The sequence below is a fragment of the Dama dama genome, chromosome 27, assembly GCF_033118175.1.
Source record: "Dama dama isolate Ldn47 chromosome 27, ASM3311817v1, whole genome shotgun sequence".
Taxonomy (NCBI): domain Eukaryota; kingdom Metazoa; phylum Chordata; class Mammalia; order Artiodactyla; family Cervidae; genus Dama; species Dama dama.
Genome location: NC_083707.1, coordinates 45434337 through 45452312, shown reverse-complemented (window position 1 = coordinate 45452312; position 17976 = coordinate 45434337).

Genomic DNA, 17976 nt, shown 5'->3' with positions numbered 1-17976 from the left:
CTAAAACACAGCCCCATCTTCAGCAATGGACTGCTTAGAGACACAAAACAAGCCTGTCAGAAGCTTTTAAGAAACTGTGATTCCTGAACTCTGGGATGTTGCATGTGAATCTAACTGGCCTTGATGATCTGAGAGGTTTGAGGAGATTTTGAGAGGTGAGGGGAGATGAGGCAGGTTCTGCGGAAAGTTGAGGAACTGGGAGAGCTAGGAACTGAATGAGTGGTTATTCAGTGCCAATACTTTTTTTCCAGATGCTGTGGGGGAAACAAACAAGGAGGAGACCCCAGAGCCACTTTCTGGTTTTCAGGGGGCGGTGTAATACAGCCAGGAAGTCTTCCCTGCTACTTGAAGAGTGCACACAGGTGCACCATCAGGGCCTGTGGTTCCAACAAGGGGAGGGAGGAGAAAGGAGAGAACTCCATGGGATAGGTTGGCCCTCTGGGAGGAAAGGCACTTTGATGATGAATGGGGGTCTGGGAAAGGGAACACTGGTGGAGGAAGTCCAGAGGCAGATTCAGTATATCTGGGTTTAAATGAAAATACATCCTCCATCTCCGACAGGCGTGGAGGGTCTGGGTTGGCGAAGAGTATGGGAGGAATCTGAGTAAAGATTCTGAATAGAGACAGAGTGCGCATTTGGAGAGAGGGGGGCCTTGAATTCCATGCTGAAAGATGTGAACTTTCTCCTGCAGGTGGGAGACACTCTTTTTCAGGCCAGGAAGCTGAGCCCCTATCCTTTCATCCATTGGAGAGGAGCCCTCGCCGGTGGTCGTGGCAGGAACCCGCACCCGGACGTTCTGCCACATTCGGCGGCTCAGACAGAAGGAGCTGGAAGCACTCGCCTGCCGTAATTGGCTCTCTCTAGGCTGCTGCTTTGTGAGAAGAGGCGATGCTCCCTCCTCTACACACAGTGATTGCTGGCCCAAAATAGCCCTGCACCTGCTCTAAGATGCCTGAGAGATAATTTCAGCTTCCAAGGAAACTGCCCTGATTGGTGTTGATTTTTCATGACCTCCCTTCAGGCGAACACCTGGAGATAAGCACCTGATCACAGAGGCGCAACCCGCAGAGCCCAGGGCATGGAGGTGCGCCCCGGCCCGTCCAGGAGGCCCTCTGCTCATCTCCCCCAGGGAAGGGGGCCTGGGCTTTGGGGCTTCCGCCCCACGTGGACCCACTCCAAAGGGTTAGATGTTAACTGGCTGGTGCAGAGGGCCGGGAAGGCCGGGGGGTCAGAACCAGGGCCACTCCACCTTCAGAAGCGAGGCCTGCTGCCTCCTCTCTTGGATTCACAATCTGACTCTGACCAGCCTTTCCAGTTATCTTCATCTCTGCCCACTCACTCCTTTCAGCTCAGTTCAGTCCTGTAAGAGGGCTTTCCTTTCACTCATGCCTGGAGTCCTGGTCAGCTCCCCTTCCAACTCAGCACTTTTCTGTAGATGCCACTGTGACCATCTGTGTGCAGAAGGGTCTTGGGAGGGGTCACAAAAGGATCACCACAGCAGCACCATGTTTATGACACATGACTGATGCCCCTACACATAAGACACTAAGAAGTGGCTTCCAGCACATTATTGCATCTGATTCCTTCCAAATCTCCAGGAGGCTGGGGAAGGCATCCTTTGTGTCTGTTTTTCAGATGTTTGTTAACTTGCCCAAGGTCTCCCAACTAGAAGTGTTAGATGTTGGGTTAGGACTTGGTATTTGGAGTTCACAGTTTTTTCTTCTTTCTGATGTCTTGGTCATACCTTATACATTTAATTAGGGGCTACTGGAAGAAAGAAGGGTTGCTTCAACAAAGTCAGTTTTTGTGAGTGTTTTGTTATGTTCATCTGGTGGGTCGCTGGGTCTCTGAGGATTCTCAGCAGTATTCCCAGCTTCTTTGGAACCCATGCCCAGGTAGGCACTGCCTCTAAGAAGGAACAGCCCCACCAGAGTGGTCCGTGGGAGCCGTGAGGCTTTGGCCTGGGAGACCAAATCATTCATTGCAACTCAGTCCCTCTGGGAAAATTTGGGGGATCTAACGTGGAATCCTCACTTTGGCAAATCACTGGCACAAAGGATAGACAACTAATCTTGCTCTCTCTGTGTGTCTCTCTCTCCTTCAGAGAAGTTATTTTTAATTTTTTCTTAAACTGAAGATATGCGCAATCAACTACCTTGATTGGGGAATTACATGGCCCTCACCTGCTCACCTGTGCTGATTCACCAACTTTGCTTTATCTCCAAGGAGACTTTTTTTTTTTGCATTGCGATTATTAAAGCTGTATCTGCGAGTTGGAGGCTCTCTACTATCTAGAAGTCTCGCGAGATGTGGCAGGGTCCTAGCCTTTCACCAAGATGTAAAATTGGCTTCTTCCCCAGGGATCCTGTCAGCTCCCAAGCTGGTCTCTTCTTTGGCAGCCTGAGAACATGGGCCCAGGAGCCCCTCCTCGGGGCACTGGCAGCTTCTCCTCACTCCCCCAGTGTATCCACAGCAGCAGAGGAGGTGGGGGTGAAGGAGGGGAGAACCCAGATCCACACTCTTATTTTTCCTTCCTCTTCTAATTCCAGCACTTTCCCCTGTTTAGCTCTGTTTTCTTACCATGTCCTGAGAGAAGCAGAAAAATACTGTGTCCCAAGCCACTTCCTCAGGAAAGAAGTTCTGAGAGGAGAGGAGAGTCGCCCTGTCCAACCTGGCCTGACCCTCAGCTACTCCTCTAGGCTCCTGACTGCAGCATTCCCTTTCCTCACACCTGCAAACCCAACATCCCTAACAGCCTGAACTGTAGCCCCTGCATTTCTAGAATTGAGCAAATAACCAAAATCCATGGGCCGGTGAGGGCTTCCGCATCGTCCCCTCGCTGCGTTCCAGTGCTTGGTGTGCTGTCACGGTCCAGCTGATGGCCAGGCTCCAGGCCCTGTCCTGCCAGGCTGATGGCTTTTGGCACCTGGCCCCAACACCGGCCCTGACCTCTGCTTTCTCAACCTGGATGGCTAATCATCTCAGTCATTTAGGGAACTTTAAAAAGCATTTGCCCCAGACACCATGTGGAAATTCTCATCCAGTAGGTCTGTAATTTTGCTCAAGTTCTCAGGCTAATTCTAGCGCAGCCAGTCAGGTTTGAAGACCTTGAATCCAGACCCCTCACTACTAAACTGCTCTAAATTCATCTCTCAGTCTCTTTGCACCCAGACATTTTCTTTCCCCTGGCTATGGCGCTGGGGAGAGCCAGCTTTCTGATCTCAAATCTGACCACTTTCCATATCCATAAGTGGTATACTATCACACTCTAGAGAATTTCTGTAAATGGGATAAAAGTCTGTTGAATGGACTTTTCTGTTTAACCAGCAACCCTCTACAGTGATGATTACTGAGAATATAATAATTGCAGTCATAATAGTCACCTATAATAGGAAACAAAGTTGTTCCCTACTCATTTAGTCCTAATAAAAGCTATAAAATCTGCCAGTGTCACTCCTACTGAACATATTTTTAAACAGAGACTTGGAGAAGACAAGCAATACATACAAGGACCTCCTCATTCTATTTTTCTGGGCATTTTGAGTGCTGAAGGTCATGGCATACTAAGCACAGAGCCCACAGAGCCCTCTGACATGTCCGCAGAGCCCTTACCACCTCTGTCAAAGCCATCACAAACCCATTTGGAAGCTCACAACAGTCCTGGACTGCTCCCTGTTCGAGCTATAGGCAGTCTCCACCTTCTCATCCACTCTGGGTCCTGCAGTCAGCTCCTCTCTATCACCCTGGTTGGTGTTAACCCCTCTTGGGTCTTTATTCTTTCTCTGTTGGGTGGTAAGCCTGCCCCTACTGTTCCCTGGCAGCCCAGCCTGGCTAACTCACTGGTCAGCCCACTAGAGCCCTGAGATGGAGTAGGATCATTCAGACAATAATGCTTAGAAGTTTGGGGCCCTGGTATTCTGTCTGAAGCCAGGTAAACCTTGTGGAGGCCCTGACTCTGTGAGCTTGGCTTAGGAGTTTTTATTAGTATTCAAAAATACCTCCCCTCTCTATCCTACCCTGGCACCTAAAAAAAAAAAAAAAGATGGTCTCTTACTCCTGTGTGATATTTGGATCACTGTCAGCATCATAAAAGCTGTCCTTGATTGAAGATCTACTGTGTTCCAGGACCTGAGCTTTCTGTACTTCGTCTCCCTGCAAGGAAGGGGCCTGATCTTGTCTAGGCCAGAGCATTTGGACTCGAAGAGATTAATATAGAAATCCAGGAGCTTCTCTGCTCCAGACCACAGAGTTGGGAGGAAAGGAGCCCTGTCTCCACTCCATGTCTCAAAGGCAGGTCAGCCTCAAGTGTTTCTTCCATTATATTGTCTTTCTTCAGTTCCATCAATACATGATCCATTTAAGATAGTGTACATAAAAAAAAAGAGAAAGAAACACCATGGGAGTGATCAATCACCAGCATTCTTAAGTGAATTTTTTCAGCTGATGCTTCCCAGTACACTCAGCTGAAAATCCTTTGGAGTTTTGAGAGAGGCAAACCAGAGGTAATTGGGAGGTTGTGATAACTTTGTAGAACAGCAAACCCAGTAGAGCACATGGACAGAGATGACTTGGTGGGCAGCATGCCACACTGACTTCTGAAAGTTTCATCCCCATCCTAATTTCATCTCATCTGGCCACTTCCATGGAAATTGTCTTTTACCAAAGCAGTTGCTTTACCAAGGCATTGACAAACTGACCCCACCAAGTGCCGCCACCGCAGATGGGACTTGACAAGATAGGATTCAGGTATAGTATCCCTCAGAGCTGACAACATGCCTACATTTGTCTGATCCTCTGAACTGGGAATGCACACACGTCAAAACTATCTTTGGCATGGCTTTTCTCTAGTGCTGGTCACCCGGTAGATATTACTCAAGATGCCTGAGTGCTGACTGCTAGAATGAATTACAGATATTTTTGCTACCAGCTCAGAAACCCATCCATCCAGTCCTGGCCTATTTCTCAAGTTTCCTCAAAACTCAGCCTAAAGGAGCTCTGTTGATTGATTCACTGGGGATTTTTGAGGCCTATTGATTAGGTAAATAGAACGCTAGCATGTTGGGCTGATGAGCTAGAGAACATCAATACCTTAGATAAGCTTGAATCAGCGGCTTCTTCTGGTTATAGCATAGGTAATTTGTCTTCATTTTTACTTAGTATTGATGCTAAAGAGAACAATTATTCATTCACTTTATAGCTTACCTCAACCCTACCCCTTTCAAAAAATCACCTTACTGATCTATGGTATTTTAGAGATAAAGCTAAGAATTTTGCCTCTTTTTCATAATGGAGGGGGACCAATTGAGCACAAATAATTCTTATCATCTCCAGCTGCTATGCCTTTCTTGGCAGAGCCCCATTCGTCCTGTTAAAAATCTTTTTAATCTCAGAAAGGAGAAAACAATTAGCAACTCATTTAATCTGTCTGTTTAACATGAATCTCTAAGATTTAAGAATAAAGTCAACCTAAGCAACTACAGGTAGACTACTACAAAAGATTGGGAAATCCAGGGATCTGTATTTAATCTTGGAAGGTGGCAAGCAGAAAACCACTAGTCACATCCTTTACCCAAGCCTGACACACAGACTCTCAAATGTATCCATTTTCTTGTACCCAGGCCCAGGATTCCTCCATACCTAGAATATATGTGCTCTTCTATCCATCCTGTTGAGGCTTAATAAAGTGAAAGAATGGAAAACCATTCATTCATGGCCGAGGTCACCAGGAATAATTCATGTATGGATAATTATGAGACAATTGCAATTTTAATCTGTTAATTCTGCCTGGGTCTGCAGGAAAATTATGCTAAAATAAAATAGGTCATGTGGACACCAATCATAAGTATTTTCTGTAAGAAAATTGACCTATAAAATGAACACTAACCTTCTCATATTCCCAAAGAAATATAATATTTACAGAGATCCCAGGTTCCCTTATTTCATCAGTTTACCCTCATTCCTTCCTGGTATCCCTGGTTGCTAACTATAAACTGAGCTTCCTACCATTCCAGAGGCACACAATTATTGGAATTCCCTAGAGTTTTCTTTCAGTTCCTTGTATATGTAGTCTTTTCTCTTGCTTTTGTTTATGCTGTTTTCTCTTCCTGGAATAACTTATTCCCCCACTCCTTACCCCTTGACCCTCTTCACTCCCACCCCTCTCATCTTGTTACCATCCTCAATCTCAGATCACACTCCAACTATCCCTCCATTAGGAAAGCCTGTTCTGTCACCACTGCAGCCTAGCTCTGAGCTCTCACCTGCTCTGGGTGCTCACAGTATTTTTTCTTTGATGTCACTTGTAAACATATATCTGAACGTGACTTGGCTATTATCTGTGTCTCCAGATAAACTGTAAGCTCTGTGATGACAAAGACTACAACTGTCTTTGCAGGTCATTGCATCCCCAGCACTTAGCCCCAGTGCCTTGATCCTCAGTAAACTTTTGAAAGACTGAAAAATAGGAAGAATGAAAAGATGAAAGAGCAAAAAATAAAGGCATCAACTTTAAAATTTGGTCTACTTCTTGTACCTGTTCCTTCTCTTGGAGGGATGAATGAAAACGTTGGGAACTATTTTCTCTTAAGAAATAACGGGTGTATGCAGGGGTGTGAGGGCAGGTTGAGTGTGTATTTTTCCTTCTCTAGAAGTATCTTCCCATGTCTTCTTGGCCAGGTCAGCTCTTACAGAGGCCCTAACTCAGTTTTTGTGTTTCTTTGAAGTTCTTTCTGGTGATGACGGTCCTCACCAATGTGTACTTTCTGCAGACTCCTAGAGTGTCCATTTGTCACACCAGAGAGCTTGGGCTTGAATGAGCCAGTCTTATGCCCTTGCCAGCGCAGTAAGTCCATCACAGCCTGTCAGTGAGTTCCCTACAAATCAATACATCGCCTTCTTTTGTCAGATGACTCTGTTTAATGGATTGAGAAGGTTTCCCTATGTTTACCTCACATGTGTCTCCCTGATGATACCGTGTTTTGATCCCATTCAAGCTCCTCATGCTCCACAGTAAATCTACTCCTTTCCATCACAGTTGTTCCCACTTTTGGCTCCAGTTGCCACACCTGCTCCCCTTCTTATTCTGCAGCCCATCCTCCTCCCATACTGCCCTTTCCAGTTCCACGTTCAACGTGTGTATCATTTTCTCATGTAGATTGTAAGCTCCTGGAGGACCCACTACTTGGCTGGAAACACAGTGGGCCTTCACTGGTGAATGAAAGGTGCATAAATGCAGTAGAAAAAGTATATTGCAGGAAAAATGGAGATTACATGGGCTGGAGAATCAGGAAAGATGGGATTTGCTTCTTTCCATGGTTGGCAGAATTAAACTGATCAGTGTCAAGAGTTTCTGACACTTCACAGTAGACCCTTTACTTCCAATAAAGAAATATGATCATCTGCTAGGTGAAAAGAAGAATTTTTTCCCCAGCAATTGGTATCAGAATAAAAGATCAAAGAAAACTCTCAATAGAAATTGATAGAAACTGAGAAGACAAAGACAGTTAAACACATGGAGGAAAACCTCAAGAAGGGAGAATAAAAGAGATGGTGTGGAATTCAGAGCTTAGCCAAGCTAAGAATACAGTTTCTGTGGAACCCTCTGCCCCAGTCCCAGAGGATGCATTAGGTTTAATGCAGAAAAATGACTGACAAATTACTAGGTCACTAAGTGTGAAATTTATATTTTTTGCTCCTTGCTTTCTTCCATCCTATAATTGTATCGACCTATACAGTAAAAATATTGCTATTGTCTCCTTTATTGTGGCACCTCTGAAAAGGAAACTGCTGTGTCTTGGTAGAATTTTTTTTTTTCCTGGATAAATCTTTTCCTTGTGATAAATAAATCTCCTAACAGGGTCTTATTTAAATAACACTGTGCTGGGAGTGAGGCAGAAATCAAAAGATGAACCACTAAGCCTTGTAGTAATAGGAAGTGGCGGGCATCAGCGGCGTTGCTGTGTCCTGAGAAGCCACATCAATTAGGTACCTAATGTGTGACCCGTCGAATAAACCAGTCCAGCTGCACGCCCCTCGTGTTCCCACTATCGATTGTAGCCCAGATATTGGGAATTATACTGAGCCTCCTAATTACCAAGCGCACAAAGCGGGGCTGGTCCGGCCATCGGGAGACTGAACCGTGGCCGCCTCCTGAGGAATTCCTCACGGTGATGAAAAAGCCCTCCCTGTGACCTTGAGCTGTGGATGTGTTTGTTTATAATCAGCCCTCTCTGAATCACAGGGGGCAGGTGGTGGAAATCAGGGAAATCAGAAATAGCCACTGTTCCCTGCATTTCAGTGCCACATGTGATTCTGGGGCTTTATCCAGGTTGGTTTTAGCAGCATCTCCTCTATTTGGAGAAAATGCACTAAATCCGTTTCTTACACATTTCTCTGGTTATTATGGTCACCTCAGGTCTCAGAGCTCCCTCTGAGCACTCCCTCCCGGCTCTGAGCTCTTAGCATTTGTCTCCTCCCCAGACTCTGTCCAAGGGCATGAGTTTTGTCTTTTTAGCTCTGTTGTTCCTTAGGGCAAGTGCTATAACTTACTTTACTTTTGTCTTCAATCTTCTTTTGTGCATAGAATTGGATACACAGTAGACGCTCAATGAACAGTTGATAATACTTATCTGCTTTCTTATACTGCTTTAAGCAGTCATTTTTTCCTACCATTGATGGATTTAGATGTTGCCTTTTGCCAAATTACCTAAGCACTTAAAATATCTACAGAGGGCTGGCTTTGGGTCCCCTGGCATTTTCATTTAGCTAAGTTATGCCTAGTTAGTTCTCTTAAGCTTCTTCTATGTTCCACTTCTTGCCTTTTAATTTTTTACAGTCTAGAGGTGACAGCACCTTGGATAATTCAAGGGAAATATTTGGGGAAATGCCCAGGAGAAGAGACCCTGTAACAAAAAGAGGCTTTGCTTGTACGTCGTCCCCATCCTCACTGCATTCACCACACAGTGTATCAACATTGAAATGCCCAGAGCAACCCATGGACAACTGTTGCTGCCTGTCCCTGCTTGACCTTTGCTGTGTTCTGTAACAGGTATGCTGGTCTACTGCCGAGGGGGCCCAGGGATATATTTCCATCCACCCCAGGAGGAGGCTGGAATGTGGCCAGCCAATCAAAACACAGAACAGGGTAAAAGGGGATTGTTAGCAGCCTTTTAAAAACACTAGAATTGGTTTCTATCCCTGCAACATGGTCAGCGATCCCAATATACTGCAAAGTTCTCACATGATGGCATAGAGTAATAGATCCGTCTTGGAACCTAAGTGTGCACTCCTCATTATGCGGTTCTGCTCCCATTTTATATCTTCCTCAGGCTGAATCATGTGTTTTTGATCAAGGGGAGCTTCCCAGTGAACTGACAGTCCTTCCAAATATGTCCTTTGTCCAAATGGACAGGGAACATGAAGCACCTTTTAAAGACAAGAAAGCAAGATGAGCGTAGAGAAACTGGGCAGAACATAGTGAGACCCCACTAAAAAGTACGTCAGACTAGCATGGATTACATCCTAAGTCCAACCCTTTCTGTTGAGTCAATAACAGTGGCCAGAAGAAGCCTGATGCCAGTCAAAATCTCTGATATACAAGCATTCCAGTCAATTACTGCTGAAGCCAAAGCAAGGGGCTAAAAGCATCCTGTGACTAGTGACTAGCCACATAACTGGCCTGAAAGCAAAGAAATCAGGAGACTGAATGATACAGGAAATGGATGCTTCAGTTTGATTTCTATAGCCTAGGCTATTCACTTTGGCTTTTTTACTTCCTACAGTGTGCTTTACTTTCTGCAAGCCCCTCAGCCTCTCTAGGCCTCAACTTCTTTATACATTGTGGCAAATCGTTACCTTCTGTCCCATCCATCTCCTAAACTGGCTTATAGAATTGTAGCATTTCGATATTGAAAGTGAGTTTGTTGAGTCTAACATTCTTCTGTTACAGCTGAAACAATTGAGAATCAGAACTTCTGAAGATGAATATAGAGTTGGAGTTTCAGGAGGAATAGTAGTGACCATGATAATAATCACAGCCATGAGGTGTTTGAGCTAGAAGTGACGTTGGGACTGATCAGGTACAATCTCATTATTTTATAACGAGGGAACTAAGTGCAGAGAAAGAGAAGAATGAAGGGATTGGAGGAAATACCATCCACAATAAATGTGTAAATAGAAATTCAACTTATTATCAGAGAAGTTCAAAGTAAACTATAGCAAGATGAAGTTTCTCACATAATATTTGCAAGCATTTTAAAGTCTGACAGTTCCAAGTGCTGGCAAGAGCTCATATCAGTGGAAACATTCAATTATTGAGAATGAGAATGTAAGTTGTTACCCCCCACCCCCCACCAGCCCCATTTACAGAATAGCTTGTCATTACCTGGTAAAATTGAAGATGCACATTTCTTATATTCCTACAATTCTCCTTGTATTTTCCCTATATTGACACTCTTGGCAAGATTAAAGAGATACATATATATGAATTATTGCATAGCATTAGCCTGGAAATAACTCACAGGTCTATTAGAAGAGATTGAGTAAATAAACTAGAATAGTTCTACAATGAAATGACACAGAACAGTGCAAATAAATGAGCTAGATGATTCATATGGATCAATCTCAGAAACTAAGTTCAGAAGAGATGGTTGGTTGGGGAAGTTTGCCTGAGAACAGCAGGATAATAACAAAGGGAAACAGAGTTGAGCTTTTGTGGAGGAGCAGAGGGCATTGTGTACATGATGTGATGTGATCCAGGGCTCTCTCCTGAATGCTTGTTCATCAGATGCCTGAAATATCATCATTAGAGTGCAGACATTCTGTCTTTTTTAATTTCCCCTTCTCTGGCATATCAGAATTTCTGGCATAGAGTAACTTCTCAACAACATATTTCTAAATGAGTGAATAAAGGCAAGAACCAATTCAACCTTGTAAGAAGAGGCACAGAGTAGGTGCAGTTTGTTCTTTGAAGTTAGTCTCATTGCAATCACTTCCTGGCCAAATAACTTTTTCTATTTCTCAATCTCTCTGAGTTTTCACAGAGAACTTCTTACTGGCCCCATTCTTTTGACATCATTTCTAGGATTTGACTTTCCCCTTGTATCCAAAATATCTGCTTGTTGGGACTCTTCTAGACCTCACCCGATGAAGCTCTTCATCTGGATGTTTGTATCCTTTGTAATAAACTGGTAATTGTAAACATAGAGATTTTCAGAGTTTTGCAAGTTGTTCTTGTGAATTATCAAAGCCTGAGAGGATTGTGGGAAGTCCCAGATCTGTAACCAGAAGTGCTTGGAGACACCCAGGACTTGTGGCTGGTGTCTGAAGAGGGGGAAGTCTTGTGAGACTGAGCCCTCAACCGCTTGGGTCCATGATAACTCTAGGAAGGTAGTATCTGAATTAAATCGAATTGTTGGACACCAGTTTGGTGTCAGAAAGTTGTTGGAGTGCATGTGGGTTAAGTAATATCTATTTTAGTGGTTGATCAATATATATTTATTTATTAAGGAATATATATAGGAGACTCTGCCAAATTCTATGGGGAATAATAATAACATCAAAGATAGTGACAAATTTTGATTAAAGAAATACATAGATAGCTTTCACATACACTGACCCTTTTCATCCTAAGGAAAACACTGAAATATTACAGTTTATGAAACATACTAGGCCATTATGGAGAACAATGTGGAGGTTCCTTTAAAAAACTAAAAATAGAACTGCCATATGATCCGGCAATTCAATTGCTAGGCATACACCCAGAGAGAACCAACCATAATTGAAAAAGATACTTGCACCCAAATGTTCATTGCAGCACTATTTACAATAGCCAGGTCAAGGAAGCAACCTAAATGTTCATCAACAGAGGGATGGATAGAGAAGATGTGGCACATATATACAATGAACTATATTACTCAGCCATAAAAAGGAATGAAGTTTGGTCATTTGCAGAGATGTGGATGGACCTAGAGATCATCACTCAGAGTGAAATAAGTTAGGAGAAAAACAAATATCATATTAATACATACATGTGGAATCTGCAAAAATGATATAGATGAACTTATTTCCATGGCAGAAATAGAGACACAGATATAAAGAACAAATTTATGGACACCGAGGGGGGAAGAAGGGTAGGATGGACTGGGAGACTTGGACTGGTATATATACACTTCCACGTATAAAATAGATATCTAATGAGAAGTCACTGTAGAGCCCAGGACACTCTACTCAATGCTCTTTGGTGACCTAAATGGGAAAGAAATCCAAGGAAGAGGGCGTATATGTATATGTGTGGCTGATTCACTTTGCTATACAGCAGAAATTAATACAACCTTGTAAAGCAACTATACTCCAATGCAAAAAAGGTACTTCTTTGAAGGATAGGAGTGGAATAGAATTGAGAAGGGATGACAGGAGTCTTCAGCTATATATTTAATATTGTATTTCTAAGTCTAAGTAGTATATACATGAGTGTGTGGAAAAGTTTTGTTTACTTTAAATTTTTTAAATTGAAGTATAATTGACTTACAATATTTGTGTTAATTTCAGGTGTACAACATAGTAATGATCACAACAAGCCTAGCTACCATCTGTCACTATACAAAGTACATTACAGTGTTATTGACTATATTCCCTATGCTGTATACAACATCTCATGACTTATTTATTGTATAACCAGAAGTTTGTATCTCTTAATCTCCCTCACTTATTTTCCCCATCTTCACATATTCCACTCCCCCAACAACCACCAGTTCTTTGTATCTATGAGAGAAAAGCATACTAGACCAGCAAACTGTAGCCTTTCTTGCACAAATTCCATCATGAACCTTTGCTTTTTTAGGAGAAGACATCCTTATAGGTCACTCCTACCCCACCTTGGGGACTACAGTTTCAGGATGCCTGAGGTCCTGTGTAATTAGATATTACTGTCACACAAAACCAAGTCTGTCATCACCTCACAAATTGTCCTTTCTGGATCCTCCCTGCAGTTTGTACAGACAGTGATTTGAGATTGTTCTGACTTCAGGGTACCTAGAATTTGAGAGACCCTTTGAATACCCAGAAGGAATCTCAGGGCCACTGTCTGACTGGGTCAGGGACTCGGAACCCTTTCAAAGGCCTCATAAAGAAGCGAGAGAATCCTTCCAGCAGAAATTAAATCATAGCATTTTATTTTTATCAGATACTTGCTATCATTTCCCCCCTCCCTTTGCTGCCATGAAAATTGAGAAACTGGGAATCCAATTACAAAGGCAAGATAAAAAGGAAAGATAGTAAAACATTTTAATTGGATAGAAGAGATGCTGAATTGTGTTCTGCTCTGGGCTGCAAACACTCCATGCGTCACTGCAGCAGAGTGGGGGTCACCAAAGACAGAAGGTGTCAGGTGACACAGGGAAGGGCCACGGAGTGTTCCAATCAGTCAGGGAACCACCATCACACCCCCCTAGTCCCTGGCATTATTGATGGCCCCTTTAGACCAATATACTGACAGGCAGACTGTAACCCAAATGAAAAAGATCCATCTCCTCTATGAGTCTCATTTCAAATGTGATGTCAAAGCGGGAGACAGATGCTGATAAAGGAAGGTAGCTTCAGGAGGCTTCCCTTGGTGTTGGGTCAGAAAGTCATTTAAGAGGGAAAGCAAAAAGAACCAAAGACAAAGGTTCTCAGCAGCACTGAAGGAAAATACCCAGTGGGGCTCTTTCACATTGGCGTGGTAATGTTGCCCCAAAACTGGGCTTACTACCTGTGCCTCCCAGACCTTCTGTGTCCAACTTTCTGGCCTCCAGCTACTGCCAGAATTGGTAACCCATCAGGGTTTCAGAGATCAGGGGAAATGCTGAAGGACTTGTGAGTCAGGGCTTGAAAAAAGACTGATTATAGGATGATTTAGTGGCCTTTGGTTCCATAAAAAGGTTGGTAGATGGAAGGGTTCCTGCTCTAGAACTAGGTCAATATCTAGAAGTAGGTCCAGAAATTCTATACTTCTCTCAAGGACAAAGCTTGGTCATCAGAGAGTCACCACTCACTGGAATGTGTTGTCACGGGAAGGTCTTTGCAGTTGGGATCGATTCTTGACAGTCTTTTCTGTATTCTGTTCTCACCAAGCCCAGTCCAGTTTGCCTCCTAAGGATGTCACAAAGAATTGCTTCTCTCCATCTTAATCAATAGCACTCTGGTACAAACAAGCACTGTCTTCTATAAGAGAAAGTTGCTCAGTCATGTCCGACTTTTTGTGATGCCATGGACCATACAGTCCATGGAATTCTCCAGGCCAGAATACTGGAGTAGGTAGCCGTTCCTTTCTCCAGGGAATCTTCCCAACCCAGGGATCAAACGCAGGTCTCCTGCATTGCAGGCAGATTCTTTACCAGCTGAGCCACCGGATAGACCCCATCTTCTTTAGGACCTTGGCAGTAATCTTCTCTTGGGTACTTCACATTCACTCTACTCTCAGAAGTATCCACCATGTTTCAGCCAAAGTGATCTCAGGATGGAAAGCTTATCATGTCCCGTTGCTCTCAAATTAAAACTCTATAGGGTTGAGCATGAGCTGACTTTCATTTATTTCTCTGAACTTGATTTTTAACCATACTCTCCTTTACCCTCCACCCCAACCATAAGACCTGCTATTTCTCTGTCTTTTCAAGGCAGCCTCCCCCGAATGTCTGTAACTCAGAACACTCTTCTTCTGCTTTCCTCCTTCCTATTTTTCAGATTTCAACTTAATTCCCTCTTTGTCTGGCAAAGTCTCACCTGGTCACCCTAAACTCACAGCACCAGCAACTCTTCACCATTGCATTCGTTTTTTCCTTCTTTTTCAGTACTTTGGGTAAGAGTCAGTTCTTGTTATTTGCAATGGTTTTGTCCTAAAAGGTTTCCATGAGCACTGAATTCGTGTATACTGAACTGCTGCTTCTAGAGAGAATACAGGCTTGGGTTTCTGTGCTCTGGTCATAAGATTTTGGACAACAAATAGATACATAATCTTATTTTATATGTGTTTCTGTTTAAAGAAAGCGTATTTAATATATATCGTTGATTAATTAATATAGAACTCAAGACCAATTAATATAGAACTCAGCACCATAACTCTGGCCTAAATGGAACTTCTGTGGTGCACGTATTTTCTCTATGAGGTACGAGACAGCCTTCCTGCACGTTGGAACACTAGACGGCACTTCCGCACTATGGTGGTTGGTGGTTTAGTCGCAAAGTTGTGTCCGACTCTTGCAAGCCCATGGACTGTACCCTGCCAGGCTCCTCTGTCCATGGGATTCTCCAGGCAAGAATACTGGAGTGGGTTGCCATTTCCTTCTCCAGGGGATCTTTCTGACCGAGGAATTGAACCTGGGTCTCCTGCTCTGCAGGCAGATTCTTAACTGACTGAACTACAAGGGAAGCAACCTCAGCACAGTGATTGAGGCCATTTAAAACAGCAAGTTCACCAATAAAAAGCACAAAAGTGCAAAAAAAATGAAACATCAAAGAGATGGTGAGATACTTGTTTATGATATGAGAGCTAAGACAAGAAGGCAGTGCATCATCTTACTCAAACTCAGTGGGAAAGTGCACATCTGGAGACTTGAATTTTTCACTGCTCTGTGCAAGTCTGTTCAAAAGTGTGACAAGTATTGATTTTGGTTTAACAAATACATTTTAGCAAGTAGACAAATTTGCAAATATGGAATCAGCAAATAATGAGGATCAACTGTGTTTTATCCTTCACTGGATTTTAAACTATACAAAGACTACTGGATGCTCTTTGATTTCCATCTGATTCTCAGTCCCTAACAGTGCCTGGGAAGTGGTAGATGTACATGAATAGATGTTCAGAGATTGAGTAAATGTGAGGGTTGACTGAGGCTCTATGTTGAAAAAATTAGTAGTCTTGGTCAGTTGTCTATTTAAGAAATAACCACCCTTAGGGGCTCTGTCTGGGGGGAACTCTGGGCTGAAGACAGGGAGGATGACTTTGAACAGCTATCCTCATGTTCTCCAGCATCCACATAATAGGTTGTTGTGGGACTATCCTACCTAAGATTGAGTCCTTTATTGACTATCTGTGTCCACAGCATGGACCACTCCCTGGAGCCCTAGGCTGTGAGGGTAGGCATTACCCAGATCCAAGCTATGATTTTCTCAGTGTGGAGGGCATGCAGGGCCAGAGCCTGGACAAGAGACTATGGTTTCTGACTCCCACACCAGTGTGCTTTACCCTGCCCCATAGACTAGAAGTCGAAGAATACTGGTGTGGGTAGCCTATCCCTTCTCCTGCGGATCTTCCTGACCCAGGAACTGAACCAGGATCTCCTGCATTGCAGGAGGATTCTTTACCGACTGAGCTATCAGGGAAGCCCTTGCACCACAGAACACCTCCAAACAACAGTGTTTGTGGTTGCAGCTTGTATGTTATCACTCTACCAGTTATCACCGAGGAAGGACACTTTCAGTTCAGAATCTGTCCCTCCAAAAGATCACGAAAATTGTATTCTGATTTTTACTACCTAGTTGCTTTAAGACCCACAGCTCACAAATACCTTGAATTACCTCCTTTGGTGGTACTTCCATCAGTCATTCTAAACTGAATCTTGAGGACTCTCACTTGAACTTTGGTGAAAATATTCTATCCTCATAACCAGGATAGCCAGTTCTCTGACTTTCAGGGAATTCTTACCTCATTTTAGCTTCACAAACTCTGGGATAAAAATAGAATAGATACTTGTATCTTCATTTATGGATGAAACAGGTCCTGTTCTCCCCCACACACTTCTGAGAGCAGCTTGGAGGACTGAGATAGCACGTGGAAAAGCCCTTCACCAGCACAGAGTAGTTTCTCAAAAAATATCTGCTAATCTGAGTCTCAGGGCCAGAGATGTAACTGCCCAAGGTCACATAAGAAAAATAGTGAGGGAGGTAGTTTCCTTACTACTGTGTAATTGCTCTGGACAAACCAGTTTGGAGAAATAGAACATGTTCCAGAAATACTGCTCTGAGAAAGCAGGGCACAACATTAGCTAAAGATAAATAAGTCTGAGATGACTGATCAAAGTATAAGCAGGGGGAGTTTCTTTCCAGGTAGCCCCTCTGCCTCCCAAGTCACTCAAAGGAAACTTTGCTGTGCTCAGGTGAGCCAAAGCAGAGGTGTCTGACAGATGAGTCTTAACACAATGCAGCTTTCACCCTGTCTCCTTCACGCTTTAATTCAATGATCATAGCTAAGTTGGCTATATGTCTTGGTGTTCCTAGGACAGTACCAGTTTACCTCTGTTGTTCTAGCATTATCATTAACAGTGTCCCTTTTTACTCTCCAAAGGGCCCCCTCTTTGGACAATAGATGATATGGTCACCCTATCCATAGGCTATCCCATCAAACCTACTCAACCTGCAATGCAGTGATTCACCAATCTGCAAAAAACCTGTCTATGCAACTTGTTTTCTCCTTTTTTCTAAACATCTATTGGTCAGTTGATAATCCTTCCCTGTCCACAATCCATGTCATATTCTTCTCCATCCATTTAAATTATCTGTAATTTACTTCAAAATTTATTAGCATAGAAAACATATTGGGTAAGTGGGTGTTAATTTTAATCTATACCCTAGAGGAGGTTGTAACATTTGCATTTCCTTAATCAGTAATGCACACTCCAGACGTGGCGAGTTAGCGTCTGAAAGACTGATCAGCAATCATAGCTCCAGAGTCACCTAGTGAGGGTCTTTAGCTTGCTTTATTTTTGGTTATGACCAATGGATTTGTTGATTAGAATAATGGATGTGAGAAACCACTTTTTTCATTGACAACTATAAATGTGGGATTTTTTTGCACTGTTTTACAGGTAGCCCTGCCCTTACACAAATAAGGTAGGATAATCTAGCAAGAACAATCTTCTTTTCACTTTGGAATGGTGTCCCCAGGAGTTGGAATTCAAATGGGTCTTGTGTTTTTACTTATCAGACTGGAAAGTTATTGGAAT